Here is a 23,944-nt window from a genome sequence, read left to right as displayed (position 1 = left end):
ATTAGCCTTAGAAATGGAAAGGGATTAGCCCTTTTCACCTTAGATTGTTTTTATCCTATTTTCTAAAATGATTGAAGGCAGCCCTGGTGGTATAGTGGATTACCTGTTGGACCGCTAACCACACGGTCAACAGTTCCAGTCCAACAGCTGCAACTGAAGAGAATGAGGCAGTTTTCTCCCTAAAGACATATAGCCCTGGGAACCCACGGGAGAAGTTCTAGTCTGTTCTACGGGGTCTCCATGAGTTAGAATGGACTCTATGGTGTTGTTTTTTAAAAAATATTTATTGAACCTCTATCTTTAGTATATGGATACCCCATGCATCTTATTGCCTAAGCATTATTTATTTATTTTTATCAGGCATGACAAACATTCACCAATTGCATAGAGTACTGAATAACAAATTAGGTACTATAGAACTATTAAATAGGATTGGTGTAAGATATGAAATTAATAGTAATTTATAATTTATCAAGTTGTCATGAGTGGGGGGATGGGAGAGAGGGTAAAAAGAGCTGATAGCAAGGGTTCAAATAGAAAGTAAATGTTTAGAAAATACTGATGGCAATGTATGTACAAATATGTTTAATACAATTGATGTATGGATTGTTATAAGAACTGTGAAATCCCCCAATAAAATGATCTTTAAAAATAAATAAGCAAACAAATAGGCACCGCTAATCTAGAGTTACCAGTAGATGGCGCCATGAGAGTCTAGAGACGAGAAAGCTGCCAGAATCAGGAGCTGGGGGTGTCCTTGATCATGTGAGAATGAGGTTAGTCTGAAGGATGGTGTAGGAGTGAGGAGAAGCATGGAGAGGTGAGGAGGAGTGTTTGATGCGGCGGGGGAAGCTCCTGTGCAGAAAAGGCACTTGGAGAGGATGCACAAATGTAAATAACTGAGCAAAATAGGAAAACAAAGTTTAGGTAGATTGCTGGGAAATCACTTACATTCATTTGTTGGCAGAAAACTGAAGTTGGTAGTACTTTCTTGCAATTGTGTCCAACCTCTCCTCTGCTTTGTTCCCGTTGTACCACTGTCAGCCCCTTCCTCGCAGTTTAGTTTGCCCAATACCTGTTCCATTGGCCCTGTTTTCCTTTATTGTATGGCCATTTTGTTTTTTTCCATACTAATCTGAATTCTACTTGTCCCTCAAAATCCACGGGTTTAAGATTCACCTGTATTCTGTGAAGCTGCCCTATATTTGCTGACTGACTACACACATGGGCCTACTTTATTTGTAGCATGCGATGCCGTGTGAAGGAGGTGGGTATAGAATGAAGACAGAGGTGCTTGTACATAGGAGACAAAAATAATAGGTGAAATTAGAAAAGACCTAGACATTTTGTGCTCTTCCCGGGCATCTGAAGCATATTAATGTGTGAACTTGAGACAGTTATTTAGTCTCTTTGAGCCTCAGTTTCTTCATATGTAGAATAAAGAGATGAATGCCTACCTTAATTTCTTCATTGCGTTGTTATTACAGGAACTAAATCTCTATATAGTAAAATAGTAAAACGAAGTTGTTATAAAGAGTTTTTACTACATGTTTACAGGTTTGGGGTTGTAGGTATAAAATTGCATTCAGAAATCATACACATCCTTTTCTGCCAATGCTTAGACCATAAAATGTGCTTTGCAATGAAGACCATTTTGAAAGCGGGTGCCTTGTCAAAGCCTGTTTTATGTATGTCCGCACAGGCATGTGTCCTGGTACATGCACTAAACTCACTGCCATTCAGTCCCTTCTGACGCCCAGGGACCCTAAGGACAAGGTAGAACCGTCCCTGTGGGTCTCTGAGCTGTAACTCTTTGTAGGAGTAGAAAGCCTAATATTTATCCCACATGTGGGTGCGTGTGTGCTAACTGTAGCAGAGTGAAATATATCTGCATAAAGTTGTAGAAAACATTGTTGCACTTCTATGAATGCAAGTTGATATATAACATTTAGTAAGAATTTTTTAAAATACTGATTACAGGTACTTAAAGACAAGTGCGTTTAATCAGATGAAGTACAGAGTAGACACTTTTGAAAGAACCTGAAGCGATTTCTGAGCACTTACAAATTTTAGAAATGGACGGCATACATTGATAATTACCCAATAATTTGTTTAAAAACATTCTTGATACAGCAAATAATCATGAACACAAGTCTTCATCTTGTTTTAACAAAAGATGGAATGACAAAGATGAGGGCAAGAAATGGTTTCCTAATACACTGAAAGAAGAAGAGGAAAAAAATAATTGAAGGATTAATATGAGCCAAATAAGTAGTCTTTATAAACTCTTCAGTGGCTAATATTTTGTTCGCTTGTTTCTTAAAACATTGACCATGAACGAAAGCAAAGAAAGCATATTACACATATGATACTATTTACACAATTCATGAGTGCACATTTGATTAAGTTTTATAATTTGACCACATGTGGTTTGCAGGTAGCGTCCAGGTCTCCTGGCTTGTCTTCCTGGCCAAATCACTCCCTTCAGCAAATGGTAAGCACTGTTCCCAGGTCTAAAACTACAGGGTAATTGGCCTGGTTGTGAGCAATATGTAAATAAAAGCACACAGTAGGTATTTTGTGTGTGTGTCTGTTTCCTTTGCTTGACATTTGTTTTATAACAGTCGATGTGTTCATGTAGTTATAATGTGTTCATTCTCATGGCTGTTGACGTGCATCCCCTTCAGCTTAGGGCCTGGCTGTTTCTTTTTTAAAAGTTAAAAAGTCTTCTTACTTTTTATATGGACAGCCATCCTTTATTTATTGTTTTGTAGCACATTCTTTTATATAAAAATATCAGTTATTGTGAAAAAATGAACAGCAAAAAATTGAGTGTTTTTCTTTTTAATTAAAAGTCACAGGATATAGAGGGGGTTGCAAAGGTATGTATAAACATGGAATTAAAATATGAGATTTTCCTAGAAACTTTTGGAAGCCCCCTCATATGTTTATGTACAAATGTACAAGAATAATTTTCTACCACTTCATGACTTGTATTTTGGTTTCTACCACAATTAAGAAAAGAATTATTGGAATAAACCAACTTAATTTTCTATAGTATCGTTTTGTGCTAACTCAACACTTCTCACACTTTATTTAGGATAGGTTACAGAGATTGGTCAGTAAACTTTCTTTTTGATAATATCCTCTTACAGTACTGGTTTTAAAGTTATTCTGCCATTTAAAATAAGCAGAAGATGTTCCTTAATATTCTGTTATCCAAACGATTTTAATTCAAAGGTGGTCAGTTTTTCTAGAATGTTTGGAATTATTAGACAGTGAGGGCATTTGAGACTGATGCTTTCTTTCCTTGTTGTTGTTGTTCTCTTTTCTGGTTTTCTTACAAGCCCCCCAAGGGGCTGCACCATCCCTGGCAGTACTGCAATACCAGGCTGATGCATAGAGTGGATGGAGCCAGCTCCTAGTCCAACTCCTACTCACAAAAATATACTTAATATGTTGTCCTCAGATAGAGGACATACCAGATATTAAACTGATAAGAACAGATTCTACACTTGATCTTAGCCAAAAGGCCGAGAAGCAAAGAGACATGCTTTCTTTGTAGAATGTTTTAAATTAAAAATTTAATATATTTAGTACAAAACTATATATTCTATTTCTTCTACTCAAATATGGTAAATTATATTTTTCTGAGATTTTTCTGTTTGATTTGAATTTTTAAATTGATAGCCATAAATCATTCTTTTCTGTTATTCTATATGATGTTGGATTGATAATAATATTCTATTTTTCTGTTTTTGATTTTCTCAATTTGTGTCATCTTTTCCCCCTTGATCATACTTGCTTTGCTTTTATTAATTTTTAAGAATTAAATTTTTTTTCCTCTTATAAATTTATTTTCTAATTCAATAATTTCTCTCCTCGCTTCACTTTTGTTCTCATTCTTTACTTGATATTGAGTTGCTGCTTATATTTTATCCTATTATAAAAATCTATTATTTTTTTCTCCATTTTCTTAAAAATTGATACTCATAGAACATATGATACATCATTTTTAAAGTATACTATTCAGCATTTTGCTTTGTTTGGGTCTCCACTTACTAAATTCCAGGAGCCCAAGAGGCATAGTGGTTACTTACTGGGTTGAGTTCCACAAGATAAGCAGTTCAAAGCCAACTGCAGCTCCTCTGGAGAAAGAGGAGGCTTTCTAATGCAGTAAATAGTTAACAGCCTCAGAAACTCACCAGGGCAGTTCTCGCCTGTCCTACAGGGTTGCTATGAGTCAGTATCAACTTGATTGCAGTGAGTCTTTTGAGATGTAAATGACAGGACATTTTTAATCCTCCACAGCAGGGACAGTTCAAGGAGCACGGGTGGCAGAGTGGGTCACACATTGGATGGCGAAGCACAGTTGAGGGAACAATAAGGCTGCCTGCCTGCACCCATAAAAAGTTTCAGTCGTGGAAACTCAAAGGGAAATTCTGCTCTGCCCTATAGGAACACAATGAATCAGAACTGGCTTGCTAGAAGTGAGTATATTCCCCCCTCTATCCATCACTTCGGGAGCCCTGGTGACACCATGGTTATACATTGGACTGCTAATTCCAGTGCCAATTATATGTTGGTCTGCTAATTGCAAGGTCACAACTACAAGCCGTTCCACTGGAGAGAGGCAAGATTCTCTACTCCCCATGAAGAGTGACACGCTCCACTGGGGCAATTCTATCCTGTCCTATTGGGTCACTATGAGGCGACAGAGACTCAAGAGCAGTGAGTTTTATCTATCACTTGGCAACCACTAACCTATTCTTTCTCTATGGGTCTTTCTAGTCTGGACTTTAACATAAATTCCATAATGTAATATGTGATATTTAGTCTGGCTTCTGTCATCGAGGAACCCCGGAGGTTAGGCGGGGTAAGTGTTGGACCGCTACCAGAAAGAACAGTGCTTTTCACGTACCATTCAGACTCCCGGAGAAAGATGAGAGGACTGACATCCTCAGAAGGACGATGGAGCTCTTCTACTCTGCCGGACGGGGCTATGACTTGGAATTTGCTGACAGTAGTGGATTACTATGTTGTTTTCTCTTACCTAGTACAGTGCTATAAACCCATGCTGCAGCCTATCACAGTACTACGTTTATTTTTATGGATGGGTAATATTTTATTTTATTTTTATGGATGGGTAATATTTCAATATAACATTTAGTTGTTTCTCCTTGCTGGGTATTAGAAATAATGCAATGTATCTATGAGAATAAGGAATTGTATTTAGAACACAATACATTAATGTCTCACAAATAAATACAAAGGCAAATTACCCAATCAAAAATATAATATCAAAGGCTGTAAAAAAGCAACTCACCAAAGAGCAATGTGAATATACATATTATCTAATTCTCCATTTCTTGAACATAAAGAAATGAATAACCTCTTTCAAACAACAAAGGGACAACAGTGGAATGCTTTGGTGGTATTTGTTATTTGTTGCGGGATGGTAACGGTTTTATTCGTGTTCTGCCACTAATGGTATAAATTGTTCCTTTGGATAACAATTAACATATTAAAAATGTTACTGTGCAAATCAATTCAAGAATGTATAATTATCATCACTTGAAATGCATGGGGCTTACCTAGAAATGGAAAAATAACACAGGATAGAAACTAATTATTTAGTAAAGTAGACAGAGTGATTTCATTTTATTTAGCAACTCTAACACTGACAATCAAATTTTGTAATGTGTACATATTTTCCTAAAGTATAAAACAAGCATTAACAGTAGGATAAAACATTAAAAACAAATTCATTGTTGTCAGTCCCCACATTGGCTTCCACGGAGTTGATTCCTCTTCATAGCGATCGTATAGAGGGTTTCCAAGGCTGTAAGTGTTTTCAGGACAAAAGTTTTCCCTAGTTTTTTTCTCAAATAGTAACATTTAACAAAAACTGAAGAGGAGGCTGAAGGACAGTAGCAGCTTGGTTTTGTTTGTTAAGATTTCTAGTAATATTTTCTTCTTACTCTTTTTGCAAAGTTTAAAAAAATTCTTTAGATCTCTGTAATATTTCTTGTTGACTAGAAAATCATTTTTGTTGTAAGAAATCCATAAAACATTATTACAACCTGAAATCAACTCTGACAGTTATTTTGTCAGTCATGCTCTGAACCACTCTATTGAAGTTTTATTTAAATCCCAGAGATTAAGCATTTGTCCAATATGCTTTTGCCAATCCACCCCCCCACCCAAACCTTAAATCTTCTTGTTCTTTAGGTATGCACCTTTGATTTACAAAAGCAAATGTTTAATTTTAAAGACAGCTCAGTCATCTAGTCTGTCTAGTGCTTGTGTTTTTAATTCGGCTCTAATTTTTCGTGATGATTTTCATATTTTTAGATTTTACATTTAGGCCATTGATCCATCTTGTGTGAATTATGGTAAGGATATGGACCCTGGTTCCTTTTTCTGTAAATAGATATCCAATAATGTCAGCATCATTTGGTAACGGGTTTTGGTTATTTGTCAAAGATAAGCTATTGATAAGTAGATAGATTTACTTTGGGGTTCTCATTCATCTCCATTGGTATATATTTCTTCCATTGTACCAATACTATTTTATATATCATGATTACATAATACGTTTTGAGACCAACCCTCCTAGTTTTTCATCTCCTTTATCAGTGCTTAACTTAATTATTTGTTTGTTTGCCTTTCTATGTTCATAAGGAGACTGTAGCACAGGGGATGTGTTGGGCTATAATCCGTAAGACCTGAAGTTCAGAACCACCAGGTGCTCTGCAGAAGACAGGGTTTACTACTCCCATTAATGCACTTGGAGGCTTGAAGGTAAACAAGCGGCCATCTAGCTCAGAAGCAACAAAGCCCACATTCAGGAAGCACACCAGCCTGTGCGATCACGAGATCACGAGGTGTCGAAGGGATCAGGTATCAGGCATCATCAGAACAAAAAAATCTTATCATAGTAATGAGGGGTGTGGTGTGGAGTGGAAACCCAAAGCCCATTTGTAGGCCACTGGACATCCCCTAACAGAAGGGTCTCGGGGAGGAGACGAGCCAGTAAGGGTGTGATGTAGCAACGATGAAAAATACAACTTTCTTCTAGTTCCTAAATGCTTCCTCGCCCCCACCCCTACCCCACTAACATGATCCCAATTCTACCTTGCAAGTCTGGCTGGACCAGAGGATGTACACTGGTACAGATAGAAACTGGAAACAGGGAATCCAGGACAGATGATCCCTTCAGGACCAGTGGTGTGAGTGGCCATACTGGGAGTGTAGAGGGAGGGTCGGTTGGAAAGGGGGAACCGATTACAAGGGTCTACATGTGACTTCCTCCCTGCGGGACAGACAACAGAAAAGTGGGTGAAGGGAGACTCGGACAGGGCAAGATAAGACAAAATAATAATTTATCAATTATTAAGGGTTCATGAGGTAGGGGGGAGTGGGGAGGGAAGGGAAAAAATGAAGACCTGATGCCAGGGGCATCAATGGAGAGCAAATCTTTTGAGAATGATGAACGGCAATGAATGTACAAATGTGCTTTACACAATTGATGTATGTATGGGTTGTGATAAGAGTTGTATGAGCCCCTAATAAAATAATTAAAAAAATAAAAGAATTATGCACTTGGAAACACACAAGAGTACTTTTACCTTGTACTACACAGTTGCCATGAGTCAGAATTGACTCAATGTCATTGGTACATATATGTATATAGTTGCTGCTGCTGCTGTTGTTGTTAAGTGACATTGAGTCAGCTCCAACCAATAATGACCCAATGCACAACAAAACACACTGCACAGTCCTGTGCCATGCTCACAATTATTCATATGCCTGAGCCCATTGATGAATACTTTGTAACAATTTATCTCTTTGAGGGGTTTTCCTCTCTTTTGCAGCCCCTCCATTTTACCAAGCATGATGTCATTCTCCCATTCTCCAGGAATTTGTCTCTCCTGACAATGTGTTCAAAGTATATAAGATGAACTCCTGATATCCTTGCCTTTAAGTGCTCTAAGGAGCACTCTGGCCTTACTTCTTCCAAAAAAGATGTGTTTGTTCTTTGAACCGTCCATAGTACTTTTAATATGTTTTTTCTAGCACCAGAATACAAATGAATCAAGTCTTCTTGGGCCTTCCTTATTCAATGTCCAACCTTTACATGCATGAGAGGGGATATCTCCCCGACACACACACACAAAAAAATTGAAAAAAGCTCAACTGAGCAGAGCTTTTGTAGGACACATTTTTCAAGCTAGGTGAGGATTGAGAAAGTTCTGAGTTGTACACCCAGTGGCATTGCCTGGGAAGGTTCTTTTTGGTCACAGAGAATTTGTTTGTGAAAGCAGTTTTGCTCAAACCTCTTTTTTTGTGTGTGTAGTGGCCGATTTAAGAGAACAGTGTGGGGCTGTAACAATTTTGTTTCCTGCTCTAGAAAAATGCTGCAGAAACTGTTGTGATGTTAGACACAGCTTACAAGGACAGCACTGTGGGAAAACTCAATGCATGAGTGTTGTTCTTGTTTTTAAAAAGGTGAAATGTTGATTGATGACAAACCTTGTTCTGGACATCTGTCAGCTTCCCAAACTGAGGAAAATGTTGAGAAAATTTGGGCACTTGTGCTCAAAAACTGCTGACAGACTATTGATGAGATGGGGAAGTTATCTGGACTATCTTGGAGCTTGGTTCTGTGAATTGTAATGGAACATTTGGGAATGAGAAGGGTTGCAGCAAAATTTGTGCGTTGGGTTCTGACTGAGCAGGAAAAAGAGCCTTGCTTTGAAAGAACAGCTCCAAAGTGACCCAGACTATTTTTGCCAAGATGAGATATGGTGATAAGATATGCTGCTATTCTTACGACCCCAAAAGCAAACATCAATCAACCCAGTGGAAAGTACCATCTTCACTTCACCCCCAAAAAGTTCATCAAGTGAAATCAAAGATCAAGACAGTGCTTATTTGTGTTTTTGATGTGAGGGGCTAGTGCTTTGGGAATTCATTCCACCAGGTCAGACTATTAATCAAGCTTTCTATTTAGAGGTTCTGAAAAGATTCCGTAACAATGTGCGACAAAAGTGGCCTGATCTGTGGCAGACAGGGGACTGGTTTTGTCACCATGACAATGCAGCTGCTCACACAGCCATCTCAGTGTGCCAGTTTTTTTGGGGGGAAATCCAACACTCCTACTTTGCACCATTCACCTCACTCACCTGACCCTATTCAGTGTGACTTCTTTTTGTTTCTGCGAATGAAGAGGGACATGAAAGGACTGTGCTATGAAGATGTAGAAGAGGTGAAGGAATGAACGTGGAGGTACTGTCAGTCATCCAAACAGAAGAGCTTGACAAATGTTTCCAAGAATGGAATCACAGATTTGACAAATGTATTAAGTGTAATGGAGAGTACTTTGCAGGTGATAAGGTTGTTTTGTAAAAACCTTTAAATACATGGCTTTGAAAAAAATCCTTTTGGGGCGAGGTATCCTCTCCTCTGAAGTACTGGAGAACACCAGGGCTTGGGGCAGGCGCAGATGAATCCTCATAGCAGCATCTTTGCTCTTCGATGCTCCGAAGAGGTCTTGTGCAGCAGATATATTCAATGCACTTTGTCTTTTGATCTCTTGACTGCTTGTGGGTGCAAGCAAAACAAAATCCTTGACAAATTCAACCTTCTCACCATTTATCATGATGTTACCTATTGGTCCAGGTATGGGGATTTTGGTCTTTTTGACATTGAGTTATAATCCATACTGAAGGCTACAAGCTTTGAGAGTCACCAGCAAGTGCTTTTTTTCACTTTCAGCAAGCAAGGTTGTGTCATCTGCACATTGCTGTTTATAAACCTTCCTCCCATTCTGATGCTAATTCTTCATATGAGCCAACTGCTCGGATGATTTGTTCAACATACAGATTAAACAAGTTTGGTGAGAGGATACAACGCTGACACACACCTTTCCTGATTTTAAACCATGAAGTATGTTTCTTGTCAGTAGAGAGTCTCTCAGGGAGTGAGCCAAGAGAGATGTGTCTCCTGCCCCAAGGAGGAAAGACAGGAATTCCCAGAATCCTCAGGAGAAGGCCATATCTACACAAAGGCCTTACAGGCTAAGACCCGATTGATAAACAAGACTCCTCCCCTTCACTCTTAATCTTCTCAAGTCCCCAAATGACACCAGATTATGTAACAACCACACAGTCTGTCCTTGCTCTATTTGTACAACTGCCTCTTGACCCATGCACAATTTCCTCATGAGCACAAGGAAGTAGTCTGGAATTCACATTCTTCTCAAAGTTTTCTAGTTTATTATGGTCCACAGAGTTTAATACCTTTGCATAGTCAATATAACACAAGTAAACATGCTTTTAGTATTCGCTCCTTTGAAAAAAGAGCCATCTGACATCAGATACTTTGTTCCATGTCCTCTTCTAAGAGGGGCTGGGCCTTTATCACTTTTCTTTAATTGTACTCATGCAACTATTGTTGGATATTAACAAAGTTTTCCTTGCATGCAATAGCAATGCTATTGTCCTATAGTTAGAGCACTCTGTTGGACCACCTTTCTTTGTAATGGGCACAAATATGGATCTCTTACAGACAGTTAGCCAATTAGCTGTCTTCCAATTTTCCTGGCAAAGGAGTGAGTGCTTCCAGTGCTTATTCAGCTGGCTGAAATATTTCAATCGGTAATCTATCATTCCTGGAGCCTTGTTTTTGGCTACTGCATTCAATGAACTTCTTCCTTGAGTGACATTCGTTCTTGATCATATACTTCCTCCTGTAAATGGTGGAACGTTGACTAATTCTTTTTGGTAGAGTGACTCTGTGTATTCTTTCAATCTTCACTTCATGCTTTCTACCTCATTCAATGCCCATAGAATCATTCAATACTTCAATTGGAGACTTGAGTCTTTTTTTTTTTTTTAGTGTTTTTGGTTTCTGACATGCTGAGTGTATTTTTCTCTTTCAGTTTTTTAATCCTAGGTCTTTGCACATTACATTATAGTATTTGGATTTGTCTTCCTGAGCTGCCCTTTGAAATGTTCTATTCAGCTCTTTGACTTCATCCTTTTTTCTCTTTGCTTTAGCTATCTTATGATTACAAGCACGTTTTAGAATCTCATCTGACATATACTTTGATCTTTCTTTTCTCTCTTCTTAATGAGTTTTCGCTTTCTTCTTGAATGAATGGTGGTCTTGATGTCATCCCTCAGCTCATCTGGTCTCCTTCATTAACGCTCATTAGGTCAAATACATTCTTCAGATATTCTCCAATTTCAAGTGGGATAGACTCCAGTTTGCATGCTGACTCCTTTGGACTTGTTTTCACTTTCTTCAGCATTATCCTGAATTTATATACGAGCAATGGATGGTCTGTTCCACAGTAGTCTGGTTTTAGTTGCTGATAATGAGATTCTCCATTCTGTCTTCCCACATATGTAATTAATTCTATTTCTGTGGATTCCGTCTGGGGAAGTCCATGTATACAGTTGCCTTTTGTGTTGCTGAAAAGAAGATGTTTTCTAAGGTCATTGATTTTGCAAAGTTCTATCATGCATCTGCAGCTTTATTTCTATCATCAAGTTCATATTTTCCAATTACTGTTCCTTACTCTGTTTCCAACTTTTGCAATCCAATCACCAATAATTATCAATGAATCTTAATTGTGTTTGATAAATTTCCAGTTGAAGTCATTGATAACATTCTTCAATTTTTCATCACTAGATTTTTAAATTGGTGCATAAATTTAACTAATAGTTTAATTGATTGGATTTCCTTGAAGGCAGATATATATAATTGTATCACAGACAGGATTGTATTTTATGATAGATTTAGCAAGAAACTTTCTGACAATAAATGCCACTCAATCTTATTATGTTATTCCTCTTGATTGTGTTATTCCAAGCATAGTAAATCATATGATTTTCTGTTTCAAAATGGCCAATAGCAGTTTATGTCATTTAACTAATACCTAAGATATCAATTTTTCATTCCATTTTTGGCCACTTCCAACTTTCCTAAATTCATACTTCACACATTGCAAGTTCTGATGATTAGGAGATTTTTGCTGCTGTTTCTTCTTACCTTTAGTTATGCACGCTCAGCAAATGAAGATCCCAAAGACTCTACTCCCACAGTGTTTACCGATTCACAGCATCATTGTTGACTTCCCTGCAACCAATCAGCTCTCTTCAGTCACATTTTGAGCGCCCTGTACAGGAGGGGCCCATCCTCTGGCACTGTCTTGGACAATGTTTGGTCTCCTTTGTTTAGGCTTTAAGTATCTGACAATGCTTCAAAGCTGTGCAAAAGTTGATCCGTGTCTTCTTCCTCTGAAGTGGGAAGTCGAGTTCTTCTTCATTGTCTGTTCTCATCTGGAAGCTCCCCTGAACCCTGTTTACTTTGGGCGACTCAGCTGGCATTTGAATTACCAATGGCATAGCTTCCAGCATCATACTAACACACAAGCCACTACAGTAGGACAAATGAGAGTGGTGAAGATGACACACACACACACACACACACACACACACACAGAGTTGGTGATTCCTGTTCTCTATCTTTCAGGAATGCTAATGAAATTGTGATAGGAAGTGGTGAAGATGACACACACACACACACACACACACACACACACGGAGTTGGTGATTCCTGTTCTCTATCTTTCAGGAATGCTAATGAAATTGTGATAGGAATTGCTTTCATCTGTAGATCAATTTGGTAGTATTCGTCTTTTCACAATATTAAGTCTTTCACAATATTCAAGAGGATGGTAAATTCTTCACTTATGTTCATCTCTTTTATTTTTTACAGTATTTTTTTTAGTTTTCTTTGTATCTCTAGCAAGATTTATTATTAAGTAATAAATATGTTACTTAGTAATAAATGTATTACTATTTAATAAATCTATTGGATGATATTGCACATTTTTTCCAGAGTTCTCCTTGTTAGTGTAGAGGAATCCGTCTGAATCTTGTATGTTGATCTTGGACCCTGTAACTTTAATGAATCCTTGTATTAGTTCCAGTACAATTATTTTAGAGTCTATGCAATTAAAAAATACATTATTCTATTATCTGCAGAAAAGGATGTTTAACTTTCTTTTGTCAGTTTAGGCAGTTTTTCTCTTTCTCAGCCTTTCATTCTGCCTTATTTTTCTGGCTAGGACTTTCAATGCAACGTTGAGTAAGAATGATTACACAGGGCACCCTTATCTACTTTCTGTTTGCAATCAGAATGTGTTTAGTCTCTCTTCATTGAGAATATTGTCCACTGGTTTCCTATGTATGTGCTCTTAATTATGTTGAGTAATTTCCCTTCTATATATATTTTCCTGAGATTTTTAATCAAGAATGGGTTTTAAACTTCATCAACTGCTTTTCTACATCAGTTGATATGATCAGTGATTCTTTTCCTTTTTATCTATGTGATAGATTACTTTCCTTTTCTAATGTTCAACCATCTTATGTACAGAGTATGAAATCCACTAGGAATCTATAAATGATAGATGCAGAATATAGGTATATAATTGTTCAATTCTGTTGGTACGAATTTTGTGGAGAATATTTGAAGCTGTGATCATAATATTGGTCTATGACATTCCCCTTCCTTCCTGCCTGCCCTTATTTCTGGTAACAAAAGGTTTATTTGTTGTCTCAGAGACTGTCTGGATGCCCCCCACAGGAAAATGAACCTCATGGCCAGGACAGACACTGACAAAATTACCTCTGGGTCAGAAGAACCACTGTACTTACAAGGTTAAAAATATTCATGGCTAGAAGAATGGAGGAAATAAAAAGAAGACTGTGAGACAAAGGTGGCCCCCTCGTGCCTAGGACTAGCACAAGCAGGCCCTGGGTCTTGATGCTGGGCAGTTAAGGGCCCTGAGGGTGGCAGCCTGCCTCAAGATTCCAGGGTGTCCTAGTGGTGGTCCTGGGAGTGTCCTACCTGTGTCTGCCTAGGATGAGGATGCCCCACTGTAACTCTATGAGGCAGAACTTCCTCAAATATTGTGTCAACCTTCCCCACTTCACCCCCACCTCCCCAGTGGGGTTGTTGCCCCATATTGACTTATGTAGTGGGCTCCAAACAATTAAAAATGGTTGTCGGAGGGGCTGAATGAGAAGAGGGTCCCAGACTAATCTCCTAGGATGGATCATATCTGTCCCCAAACTGACATCCAAGGTCTTGCTCTCCAATTGGGTGATGAAGGGATTGGTCCTTGATCCTATGGAAGAGACCTGGTACTTGGAGCCCAATTACCTGCTGTTTCTCCCAAAGACCCCACTTCTGCAGGGAAAGCAGTGGCCTCTGAACCTTTCTCCTTGAGGTCTGCATCACAAGGAGACCCTTGCTATATGCCTGCTGTCTGACTACAGGTGTTTGCTTGGCTGTGCATAGGCCCTGGCCAGGCATTGGGCCCAGGGCAAAGATGGATGGAGTGGGCAGGGACCCTCCATATTCAGCCACTATCCATGAGGTTTTCAGTACCTTGTGGCATAGAAGTTATGCATTGGGCTACTAACTACAAGGTCATCAGTTCAAAACCACCAACCAGCTCCACAGGAGACAGATGAAGCTTTCTTCTCCCATAAAGAATTATAATCTAGGAAACCCACAGTGTCAGCTCTACTCTGTCCTGTAGGGTTGCCATGAGTGAGAATTGACTCAATGCCAGTAAGTATTCCTAAGGCTGTCAGTGACTAATTCTTCAGAAATGGACAGCCTATGTTTTTTCTTTGTAGTCTTTTCTTGTTCTGGAAGTTCTGCTCAAATCTGTTCACCTGGAGTGGTATCTGAAATATCAGTGGCATAGCTTCCAGCATCACAGCAACACATAACCCAACACAGTAAGATAAACTGACAGACCAGTGATGGAAAATTGCATAAGTTGAATAAATAAAAATGTACACAATATGTCCTCTGAAAACGTTGCTGCTATTGTTGTTACGTGCCATTGAATCAGATGCAACCCATAGTGACCCCATGCATACCAGAGCAAAACAGTCCCTGCTCCTGTGCCATCCTTAACACTGTTCCCATGCTTGACTCCATTGTTGCAGTCGTTATGTCAATCCATCTCCCTAAGGACCCCCCTCTCTTTCACTGCCCTCTACTTTACCAAGCGTTTTGTCCTTCTCCATGGTTGGGTCCCTCCCTCCTGACATGTCCAAAGCATGTAAGACAAAGTCTCGCCATCCTTGCCTTTAAAGAGCAGTCTGGCCATACTTTTTCCAAGAGAGATTTGTTTGTCCTGTAAGCAGTCCATAGTAATTGGAATCTTCTTCGCCAGCACCACAATTCAAAGGCATCAGTTCTTCTCCAGTCATCCTTATTCAATGTACAACTTCCACATGCATAAGAGGCAATTGAAAATACCAGGGCTTGGGTCAGGCACGCCTTAGTCCTCAAAGTAACGTGTTTGATTTTCAATACTGTGAAACAGTCTTGTGCAGATTTACCCAATGAAATGTATAGTTTGGTATCTTGACTGCTGCTCCCATGAGCATTGATTGTAAATTCAAGCATGACAAAACCCTTGGCAACCTCAATCCTCCCTCCCTTTGTCATGATGTTACCTCTTGATCCAGTTGTGAGGATTTTTGTCTTCTTGACATTGAAGGCTATAGTCCTTGTGTTCATCATCAAGTGCTTCAATTCCTCTTTTTTATTCAGCAAGCAAGGTTACCTCATCTGCATACTGCCAGCTTGGCTTGTGGAATGGGGTGCCCCTGGCCACTTAACCAGGATTGCTGGTATTGCCGAGGCACGGAAATGAAGCTGAGTACCGTTGGGCCTGCTGGAGTGTGCCTCTGGGTACTTGATTCAGGGAGCTTGGTTTGCTGGCCCAGAGAACTTGAGCTAGATGCCTTCAGATTAATGTTTACAGCTGAGGGGTATGCCCCTTTGAACTTCTATTAGAAATCTGGGAAAAGCTATGTAACGTGCTGATGAACAAGTCTATCCTGAGTGTTTTCCACTGGCGGATAACCTGTTAACGCCCTTAATAAACCCTGTAATCATTTTTTAAAAAAGCCTTTCTTTAAACCTGATGCCACAGTTTTCTTCAAATAATCCTGCTTCTATGATTGTTTGCTCAGCATACAGATTGAATAAGTATGGTGAGAGGATACAATTCTGACGCACACCTTCCCTGATTTTAATCAGAGTAGTCTCTTATTCTGTTCACACAATTGACTCTTGGTCCAAGTACAAGTTCCTCATGTGCACAATGAAGTGTTCTGTTTCCACGGCTGTTCCCGAGGTTATCCTTAGTTTATTATGATCCACACAGCTGAATGCCTTTGTATAGTCAATAAAACATAAGTAGCAGACCATAAAAATATGGTAATTGGAACAAATCAATATGGTGAGGTGCCAGTTGTTAAGGTTTTGGAGATGTCCCCCAAAAGATATGTTAAAGTCCTAACCTACCACAGCTGTGAATTTATTGGGAAATTTGGCCAATGTAGATATAATCATTTAAATTTAAATAAGGTCATTTAAACTGGTGGGTCCTAATCTCTTTATGAGTAATATCCTTATAAGAAGGCACAAGGTAGAGTTCATAGAAAGACAAAGGCAGAGATTGTCATTAATATTGCCTTTTTCTATCAAATACTGGGCTGAAAAATATTGCCCTCTAGTCTTTGGAGAGACTTTGGCCCTATCAACAACAAAAACCTCCAGAAGGGGGAGACAATAAATTTTTGTTGCCTACTGTTTTGTTAATTTGTTATGACAGCCTTGGAAAATTAAACACCACTCGCACTATAGATGGGGAATATTAATAAGCTGGTCTATGAGCTGGAATATTGTCCTGGAGAATTTGCAAAGGATTAAGCACAAAGATATCACACTTTTTAAAAAGATATTAAAAATAAGAGCAACAGGAGAATCTGAACTAAAATATAGCATATACACCACTTTTATCTAGGCTGTGTTCCAGAGGAGATAAAGACTAAAACCTTGATGCAATATTTAAAGAGATTCATAAAAAGCAATATTTGAAGAAATGAGAAAGTAATTTTCTAAAATGAAAGCAGGTGAGTCCTAACCGTGAATGTTTATCTCAAGGATCAATAAGGGAAAGCAAGGACAAATTTACACCTAGATATCGTGAAATAAACCACAGTACTTCAAGGTTAAAGACGGAATCATAAAAGCTACCAGGAAAAAATTAGAAAAATTTGAAAGTAAATTACAAATCAGCTCCCTCTTTTTATCCACAAATTAATGCAACAAGGCAATGGAAGAATATTTTCAAAGTGGAAGCATTTCAGACATGAAAGTGGAGAGTTTTGCTGACAGCCAGGTGAAGTCAGAAGGAAGGTATAAAGTATAAGAAACGGATGAGCTCTTTTCCTGTATTTAATTGAAGCTTGACTCAAAGAGAAAACGACAGAGATGATGTTGCTGGTGTTGAGAGCCATCAGGTTAGTTCCACCTCATGGTGACCCTCTATAATCTGAAGGAAACACTGCCCAGTCCAATGACAACTTCATCAACATTGCTACAATTGAAGCCATTTTTGCAGCCACTGTATTAATCCATCTCCTTAAAACCTTCTTTTTGCTCATTAAACTTCTACTTTATCAAGCATGAGGGCCTTCTCCAGGGACTGATCCCTTCTGATAATATGTTTAAATTATGAGACAGAGCCTCACTTCTAAAAGACATTTTGTCTATACTTCTTCTAAGATAGTCATTCTCCCATAAGTCTATACCATAAGTCTATGGTATTTTTAATATTATTTTCCAATATAATAAATCAAAGCACCATTTCTTACTGTTTTCCTCACCAGGCCTATCTTCTGTGGCATCTTTGGGTGGAATTAACATCTCTTCTTTCTGCTTATAGTCCAGAACTTAGCCATAGTAGCCTACTTGTGGAGTCACCATGATCCAAAAACATCAAGAAAGCAATAAATAGCCACAACATTTGATGCTATACCACAGATATCTAAAATATGCCAAGGCTTGTTCTGGATATGGAGAAAGATACAACAACAACAACAGCAAAATAATATTTTAAAAAACAAAACCCTCCTTATGGCCGCGTCGATTTTGACTTACAGGACAGAGTAGTATGCACAGAGGGTTTCAAGGCTGTACCTTTTACAGAAACAGACTGCCATGGCTTTCTCCCATGGAGTGGCCGGTGGTTTAAACAGACATAGTTTTGCTTTGTTTTCCAGCAGCTAGTGCTTAACCATTGCATGACCACTGCTCTTTACTGAAGAATAATAGAAATCCTGAATCATTAGTAGGCTTTTAATATAATTATTAATTTTCTGTTAATGCAACAGAAGGCAGAGGGGAAGATAAACAAACACACACACACAAGATGGTAACAAGAAGATAGGAATAAACCTAAATACACTTATACTAATAAATTCAGCTTATTTACATTTATGATTATCTATAAAAATTCTATATAAATTGATTATATAAAATAGAAGAATTCATTTTATATTATAGTCTGCTTATAATAATATTTAAATTCTATCTAAATGAACTCAAAATATTGGGACAGCATTAATAAAAATGAAAAAAAAATAGATTTCCATGCAAATCTCATTTACAGGAATAAAGAGGAATATCACATTATCTTAGAAAGCAAAGCTCATCTACAAAGTATAACGACAATTAATTTTTGGTTATTCATACTGCCATGGTATTGGAATCCGTGAATTAGAAGCCAAAATGTAAAACAATAAATTGAAAAAATGTAAAACAACTCTGAGAAAAAAGAGACAGAAAAATTGTCCGGGTTTTAAAACCTTAAGTAATGATAACAAAAAATAAAAGATGTATCCAAATATGTCTGCATCTGTATATAATTCTACATCTGAGAATAGATGCTATAAAAATACTCTTAAAATTAAAATAATCCAACCTTTAAAATAAATTTCTTTGGATGTCCTATTCTCACTGAGAAGAATTTGGATTTTAAGTGTCTTCTGAGAATCAATAAATGTGAACTTCCATGCAGAAATCTTTCCATTTTTACTCCTCATTAGTGATCATGAATAATTAGCATTTTCTCCAGTGTTAAAGTAATAGTGGTAGGAGCAGGAGGAGGAGTAAATAGGAGTAATAGTAGTGGTAGTAGTAGTAGTAGTAGTAGTAGTAGTAGTATTGGACCAAAGCTAGCAAGCAGTTCAACACCACCAGCTGCCCTGAAGAAGAAAGATTAAGCTTTCTAATCCTGTCAAGAGTCACCATCTTGGAAACCAGCAGGGGCAGGTCTAGTCTATCCTATAGGGTCATTGTGCGTTGGAATCAACTTGAGGACAGTGAGATTGGTTTTGTTTTTGGTTTATAGTCAGATAAAAACACCCTAATACCTTTTATGAATCTGGATGCAAAACTTGTCAACAAGATATACTAGTTAACTGAATCAAACACCATAAGAAAATAGCTGTATACCATGACAATTAGTATTTATCTAGAAAATCAAAGCTGGATCAATATAAGAAAATCAAAGCAATTGCCTCATTAAAAAGGGAAAGAAAAGAACCACAAAGTCAGCTCAGTTGATGCAGAAAAAGCAGCTGATAAAATCCAACACCATTGCATAATAATAATATTATTAATAATAAAATACTCAACAAACTAGGAACAGAAATTACACCCTTCAATATGAATGGAAGTATGTCTGAAAAAAAACAAGCAAGCAAACAACATCCACCATTATCTCAACAGGGAAAGAATGCAAGTATCCTCAAGATGAGGTGTAAGATGATGAAATTCACTTTAATCAGTGTGTTAGATCGGGCTGAATGGGGAAACAAATCCAAGGACACTCATGTATGTATGAAAAAGAACTTTATATCAAAGAGTAATTGTATATTAAGAAAACATCCCAGCCCAATCCAGGTCAAGTCCATAAGTCTGATATTAGTCAAAATGTTCGATATCACTATATAAATTCCTCTTCAAACTCATGCAGCACATGCAATGGCCAAGTGCAGAAAGATCATAGGCCAGTGGGTGGGAAGTCAGTCTTGTGGATCCAGTGGCATTGTAAGCATCTCAGCACTGGCAGGGGTATCCACATGGCTTCTCCTAGCATAGCTTCCATGTGTCTTGTCAGCTGCAATGTCTCTCAGGGAGTTCACATGTGTCCCACCACCAAGGAGCTATTTATCTCCTTAGCACCTTCAAATGAGGCCATCAAGTCATGACCTGAGTGACAGGTTAAACTCCGCCCCCTCACTCATAATCATCCCAAGTTGATAACAGATTATATAACTACCACAGACCACCCCACATCAATTTGACACTTTCACACAACTCTTTAGCCATATATAACTTTCAAGCAAACAATAGTAAAATCATATCTGTACCTCACAGGATAAAACAAATATGCATACAATTAAATAAGTGCCACGTTCATTTAAAAATAACATTCTATAAGTGAACAAAATGAAAATATCCTATACGTATCTGAACATCTACACCATAATCCTATGAATATATTTCCATACCTATGAAAGTTTGTAAGCAAACCACTTCTTGCCTTTATTCCTCAATTTGGGCTTTCCAATTTCTATTCTGCCTAAGTACATCAACCCAGTGCTCTGAAGCAACAATCATATTCTTTGATGTGAAGAAACTTCATTCCAGTTGGAACCTTGTAAATCCACATCCAAAAGCAAAGTCATATCAGGACAGGCCATCCATAAACTCTGTAGCAATATGCACCCATTCACAGGATGAAAATCTTCTCTTCATCTAATTAGGTTTTGGTTAACTTAGTGTGGGCTGCCTCACTTAGCCTCACCAGCTTTCCCATTGGTCACCTTACCTTTAGAACATGGCCCCATCACATATTCTCAATAACTCTAGGCCCTTGGGGCAAGGTCATGAACTTCAGACCAGTCAACCCACTTTCATCTCTCCTCTGGTCCCTATAAACCAGGCCCACAGTGTAAACCAGCGTCAGTGGCCAGACTCAACCCATCTCTTTCTTGCTGCATTTCTCTCACTTCCACTCAACAAGTGGACCTAGGTGGTCACCTAGCAAACATTTCAGGCTGCCACAGGCGCTCCGTAACATTCAGTCCCAGAGAGGAGTTTTCTTCATGGTTCTAGATGTTTTGCAGCGTCTGACAAAAACCACTAGAGTTCAAACTTCAAAAAAGCCAGAGTACCCTTTTATCTTCAATCTGTCCACAATGGCCCCTTATGCAAGACTCTTCGAACATTCTACATACTCCAAAGCATTGTGTGGAGCTTAGCTTTTCAAGACGTTCCTTGCAGGCTTGTCCTAAAACCATTTAAAGATCAAATTTTAATGGCTCAAAGAAAATGGGCTTATAAACTCTCTATTTTCATACTGCCCAATAATCATTTATATAAATCTTTATGTCAATAATAATAAGCAGAAGAAATCAGTATAAAAAATAGAATCAATCAGTATAAAAAATTAGAATCAATTCTTAAAACAGTCAAGTTCAATCTTCATTTAGCTTATCTTAATCCTTATCTAAACTATTCTATTGATACAAAACATTGGATCAGGTCTCTGAGAGCATCAAGCCAGAGCCAGGCTTTCTGTCCGCCATTTGGGCCTTCTGTGAGCCATTTCCCCTAAGCAGTATGGTTTCTGAGAAATTCAAATGGTGATTCTTACTCTTGAGCTCAAAATATACGTGAATCACATTCATTTTCACCATTTCAAACAGGAATAACCAAGACAACAAACAAACAAAATAATTCACAGGCTATCTTCCCATTTTCTTTCCAGAAAACAACCCAGTAAAAGAAACACTACCATGAGACAGGAATCATATAAACACTCATGCTCCATCTTTATGATTTGTTTCTCTAGTATCCCACGGTACCATAATGTATTAGTTCAGTTGACTAGAGAAACAAATTCAGAGACACTCATATGCGTATAAGAAAGAGCTTTATAGAAAGCATAATTCTTCATAAAGAAAACATTCCAGCCCAGTCCAGATCAAGTCCTTAAGTCCAACAGTAGCCCCTATGTCCGATACCAATCTATAAATTCCTCTTCAGACTCACAAAGCACAATTAATGATGCCAATTTCAGGAAGATCATAGGGCAGTGGGTGGGAAGTCTTGTGGATCCAGTGGTGTTGTAGCCATCTCAGCTCTGGAAGGGGTCTCCACATGGCTTCTTCAGTTCAGGACACTAGCTTAATTCCATGCGTCTTGTCAGCTGCAATGTCTCCCAGGGAATCCATATGTGTCCCACCTCCTCCTTAGCACCTCCAAAGGAGTTCATCAAGCCATAACTTGATTGACAGACTAAACTCCACCTCTTCACTCATAATCCATTCAAATTGACAACAGATTACTACCATATAAACCAATGAAATATAATTGAGATAATTTAAAAAAAAAAAAAAAAAAAAAATTTTTTAAAAAAAGAAATATAATTGAGAATCCCTAAATAAACCCATACACCAAAGATGACTAGATTTTTAACAAGGATGTCAATGTTATCCAGTAGGAGAAAGAATAGTATAGGCAATCAATGGTGCAACTGGATTTCCACATGCAAAATAATGAAGCTGGATCCACACCTCATAACAAACTCGAAAATTCACTGCCATCAAGTAGAATCCAGCTCTCAAGGAGCAGAGCAGAACTACCCCAACCTGTAATTCTTTCCAGGAGTAGAGCGTATCATTTTTTCCTGAGATGTAACTGCTGGTTTCAAACTAGCGATCTTGCAATCAGCAGCCCAAGACCTAACCCACTATCACACCTTGGCTCCTCCATAATTCATACCATACCTGAAAACCAACTCAACATAGATCAATGACTAAGTATAAACACAAAATCCATAGACTCTTAGATGAAAACATAGAGAAGCTACAAGTCCTTGCCCCCAAAATATTTTTAGGTTATATGGGTTTATTTAGGGATTCTCAATTATATTCCAACAAAAAGGGATTTTATCAATATTAAAAACTCACATGTGTCAATATGATATCAACAAAGTGAAGAGATACTCTACAGAATGGGAGAAAAATTTGATAATCACATAAAGCCATAATAGTAACATTTATGAAGTCTAATTAGATAATCTTTGGATAAATTAATGATTCAATGGGAAGAGTATTCTTAGATGGTGCTTTTGGTTAAATTACCCAGACACGATGTTTGTCCCAGAGCATTATAGAAAGTTATGAAAGAAATAATTCCATGAATGGTGATCTGAGGAAAACAGCATTCATTTCAGGCAGTTAGAGTAACAACAAAATAGGAAGCACGTTTAGGTTACAGGACTTCCCATGAAGTTGTGACTTGCTAGGAATGATCTGAGAACTACTCTAGCCTTTTTAATTTTTTTCCCCCCAAGGCCATGTGGTTTGGAAAATCCAATCTACCCTTCACCTGGAAGCCAGATTATACAAAGAATAAATTAGATTTTCAAATTAGAAATAAAAAAAAATCAATGGGAAAAAAACCAATTCTTTGCTAATGTTAATTAATATAAATACACCCCCAAAATCTAGGAAAAACCTCTGTTAAAAGATGAAGCAAATTGCCACTCGCCATGAGATTCTGGGTCCCCAAAATCCTAGACACCGACAGCAAATAGGGCAGAGAGAATGAATAATTCATAGCTGAAAAAGTCTTAATAAGACTTATTAAAGTTTTAGAAAGCCCACAAACTCACCTCTGTAGAGTATTCAAGGGCCCATGAAAATGTGAAGTAAAGTATCCTGTTTTCTAGTTGCTGGATTCCTTGACCATATGGAGATTCCTTCCAGGAAAGAACATTTTGAAGCCATGCTATTGATTAAGATGCTTAATTTAGAACACAAAAGAGACACCAATCTCAAATATAATTTAGGGAGAATACATACTAAGTCTTAAACAGGACAAAGACAACGATATAGATGAACAGGATCATTAACACAAGACCATGATGGCACCCTAGTGGATCCTGAGATCCAGAGCTTTAAAAAAGACATGAGAG

The 23,944-nt window shown here is 38.0% G+C and overlaps 1 non-coding gene across 1 annotated transcript; it reads right to left on the bottom strand.

Moving 5' to 3' along the window:
- Nucleotides 1-3,354: 3,354 nt before the first annotated feature.
- On the bottom strand, nt 3,355-3,545 carry LOC115873697. The gene has a single exon (XR_004048577.1). It is a non-coding gene; the product is annotated as a U2 spliceosomal RNA (small nuclear RNA).
- Between the last annotated feature and the right edge of the window lie 20,399 nt (nt 3,546-23,944).

The sequence above is a fragment of the Echinops telfairi genome, unplaced genomic scaffold (assembly GCF_000313985.2).
Source record: "Echinops telfairi isolate 266 unplaced genomic scaffold, ASM31398v2 ScPeMD7_7469;HRSCAF=8507_0, whole genome shotgun sequence".
Lineage (NCBI taxonomy): Eukaryota > Metazoa > Chordata > Mammalia > Afrosoricida > Tenrecidae > Echinops > Echinops telfairi.
Note: the sequence above shows the minus strand (reverse complement) of the source record. Positions and strands in the feature narration are given on the sequence as shown.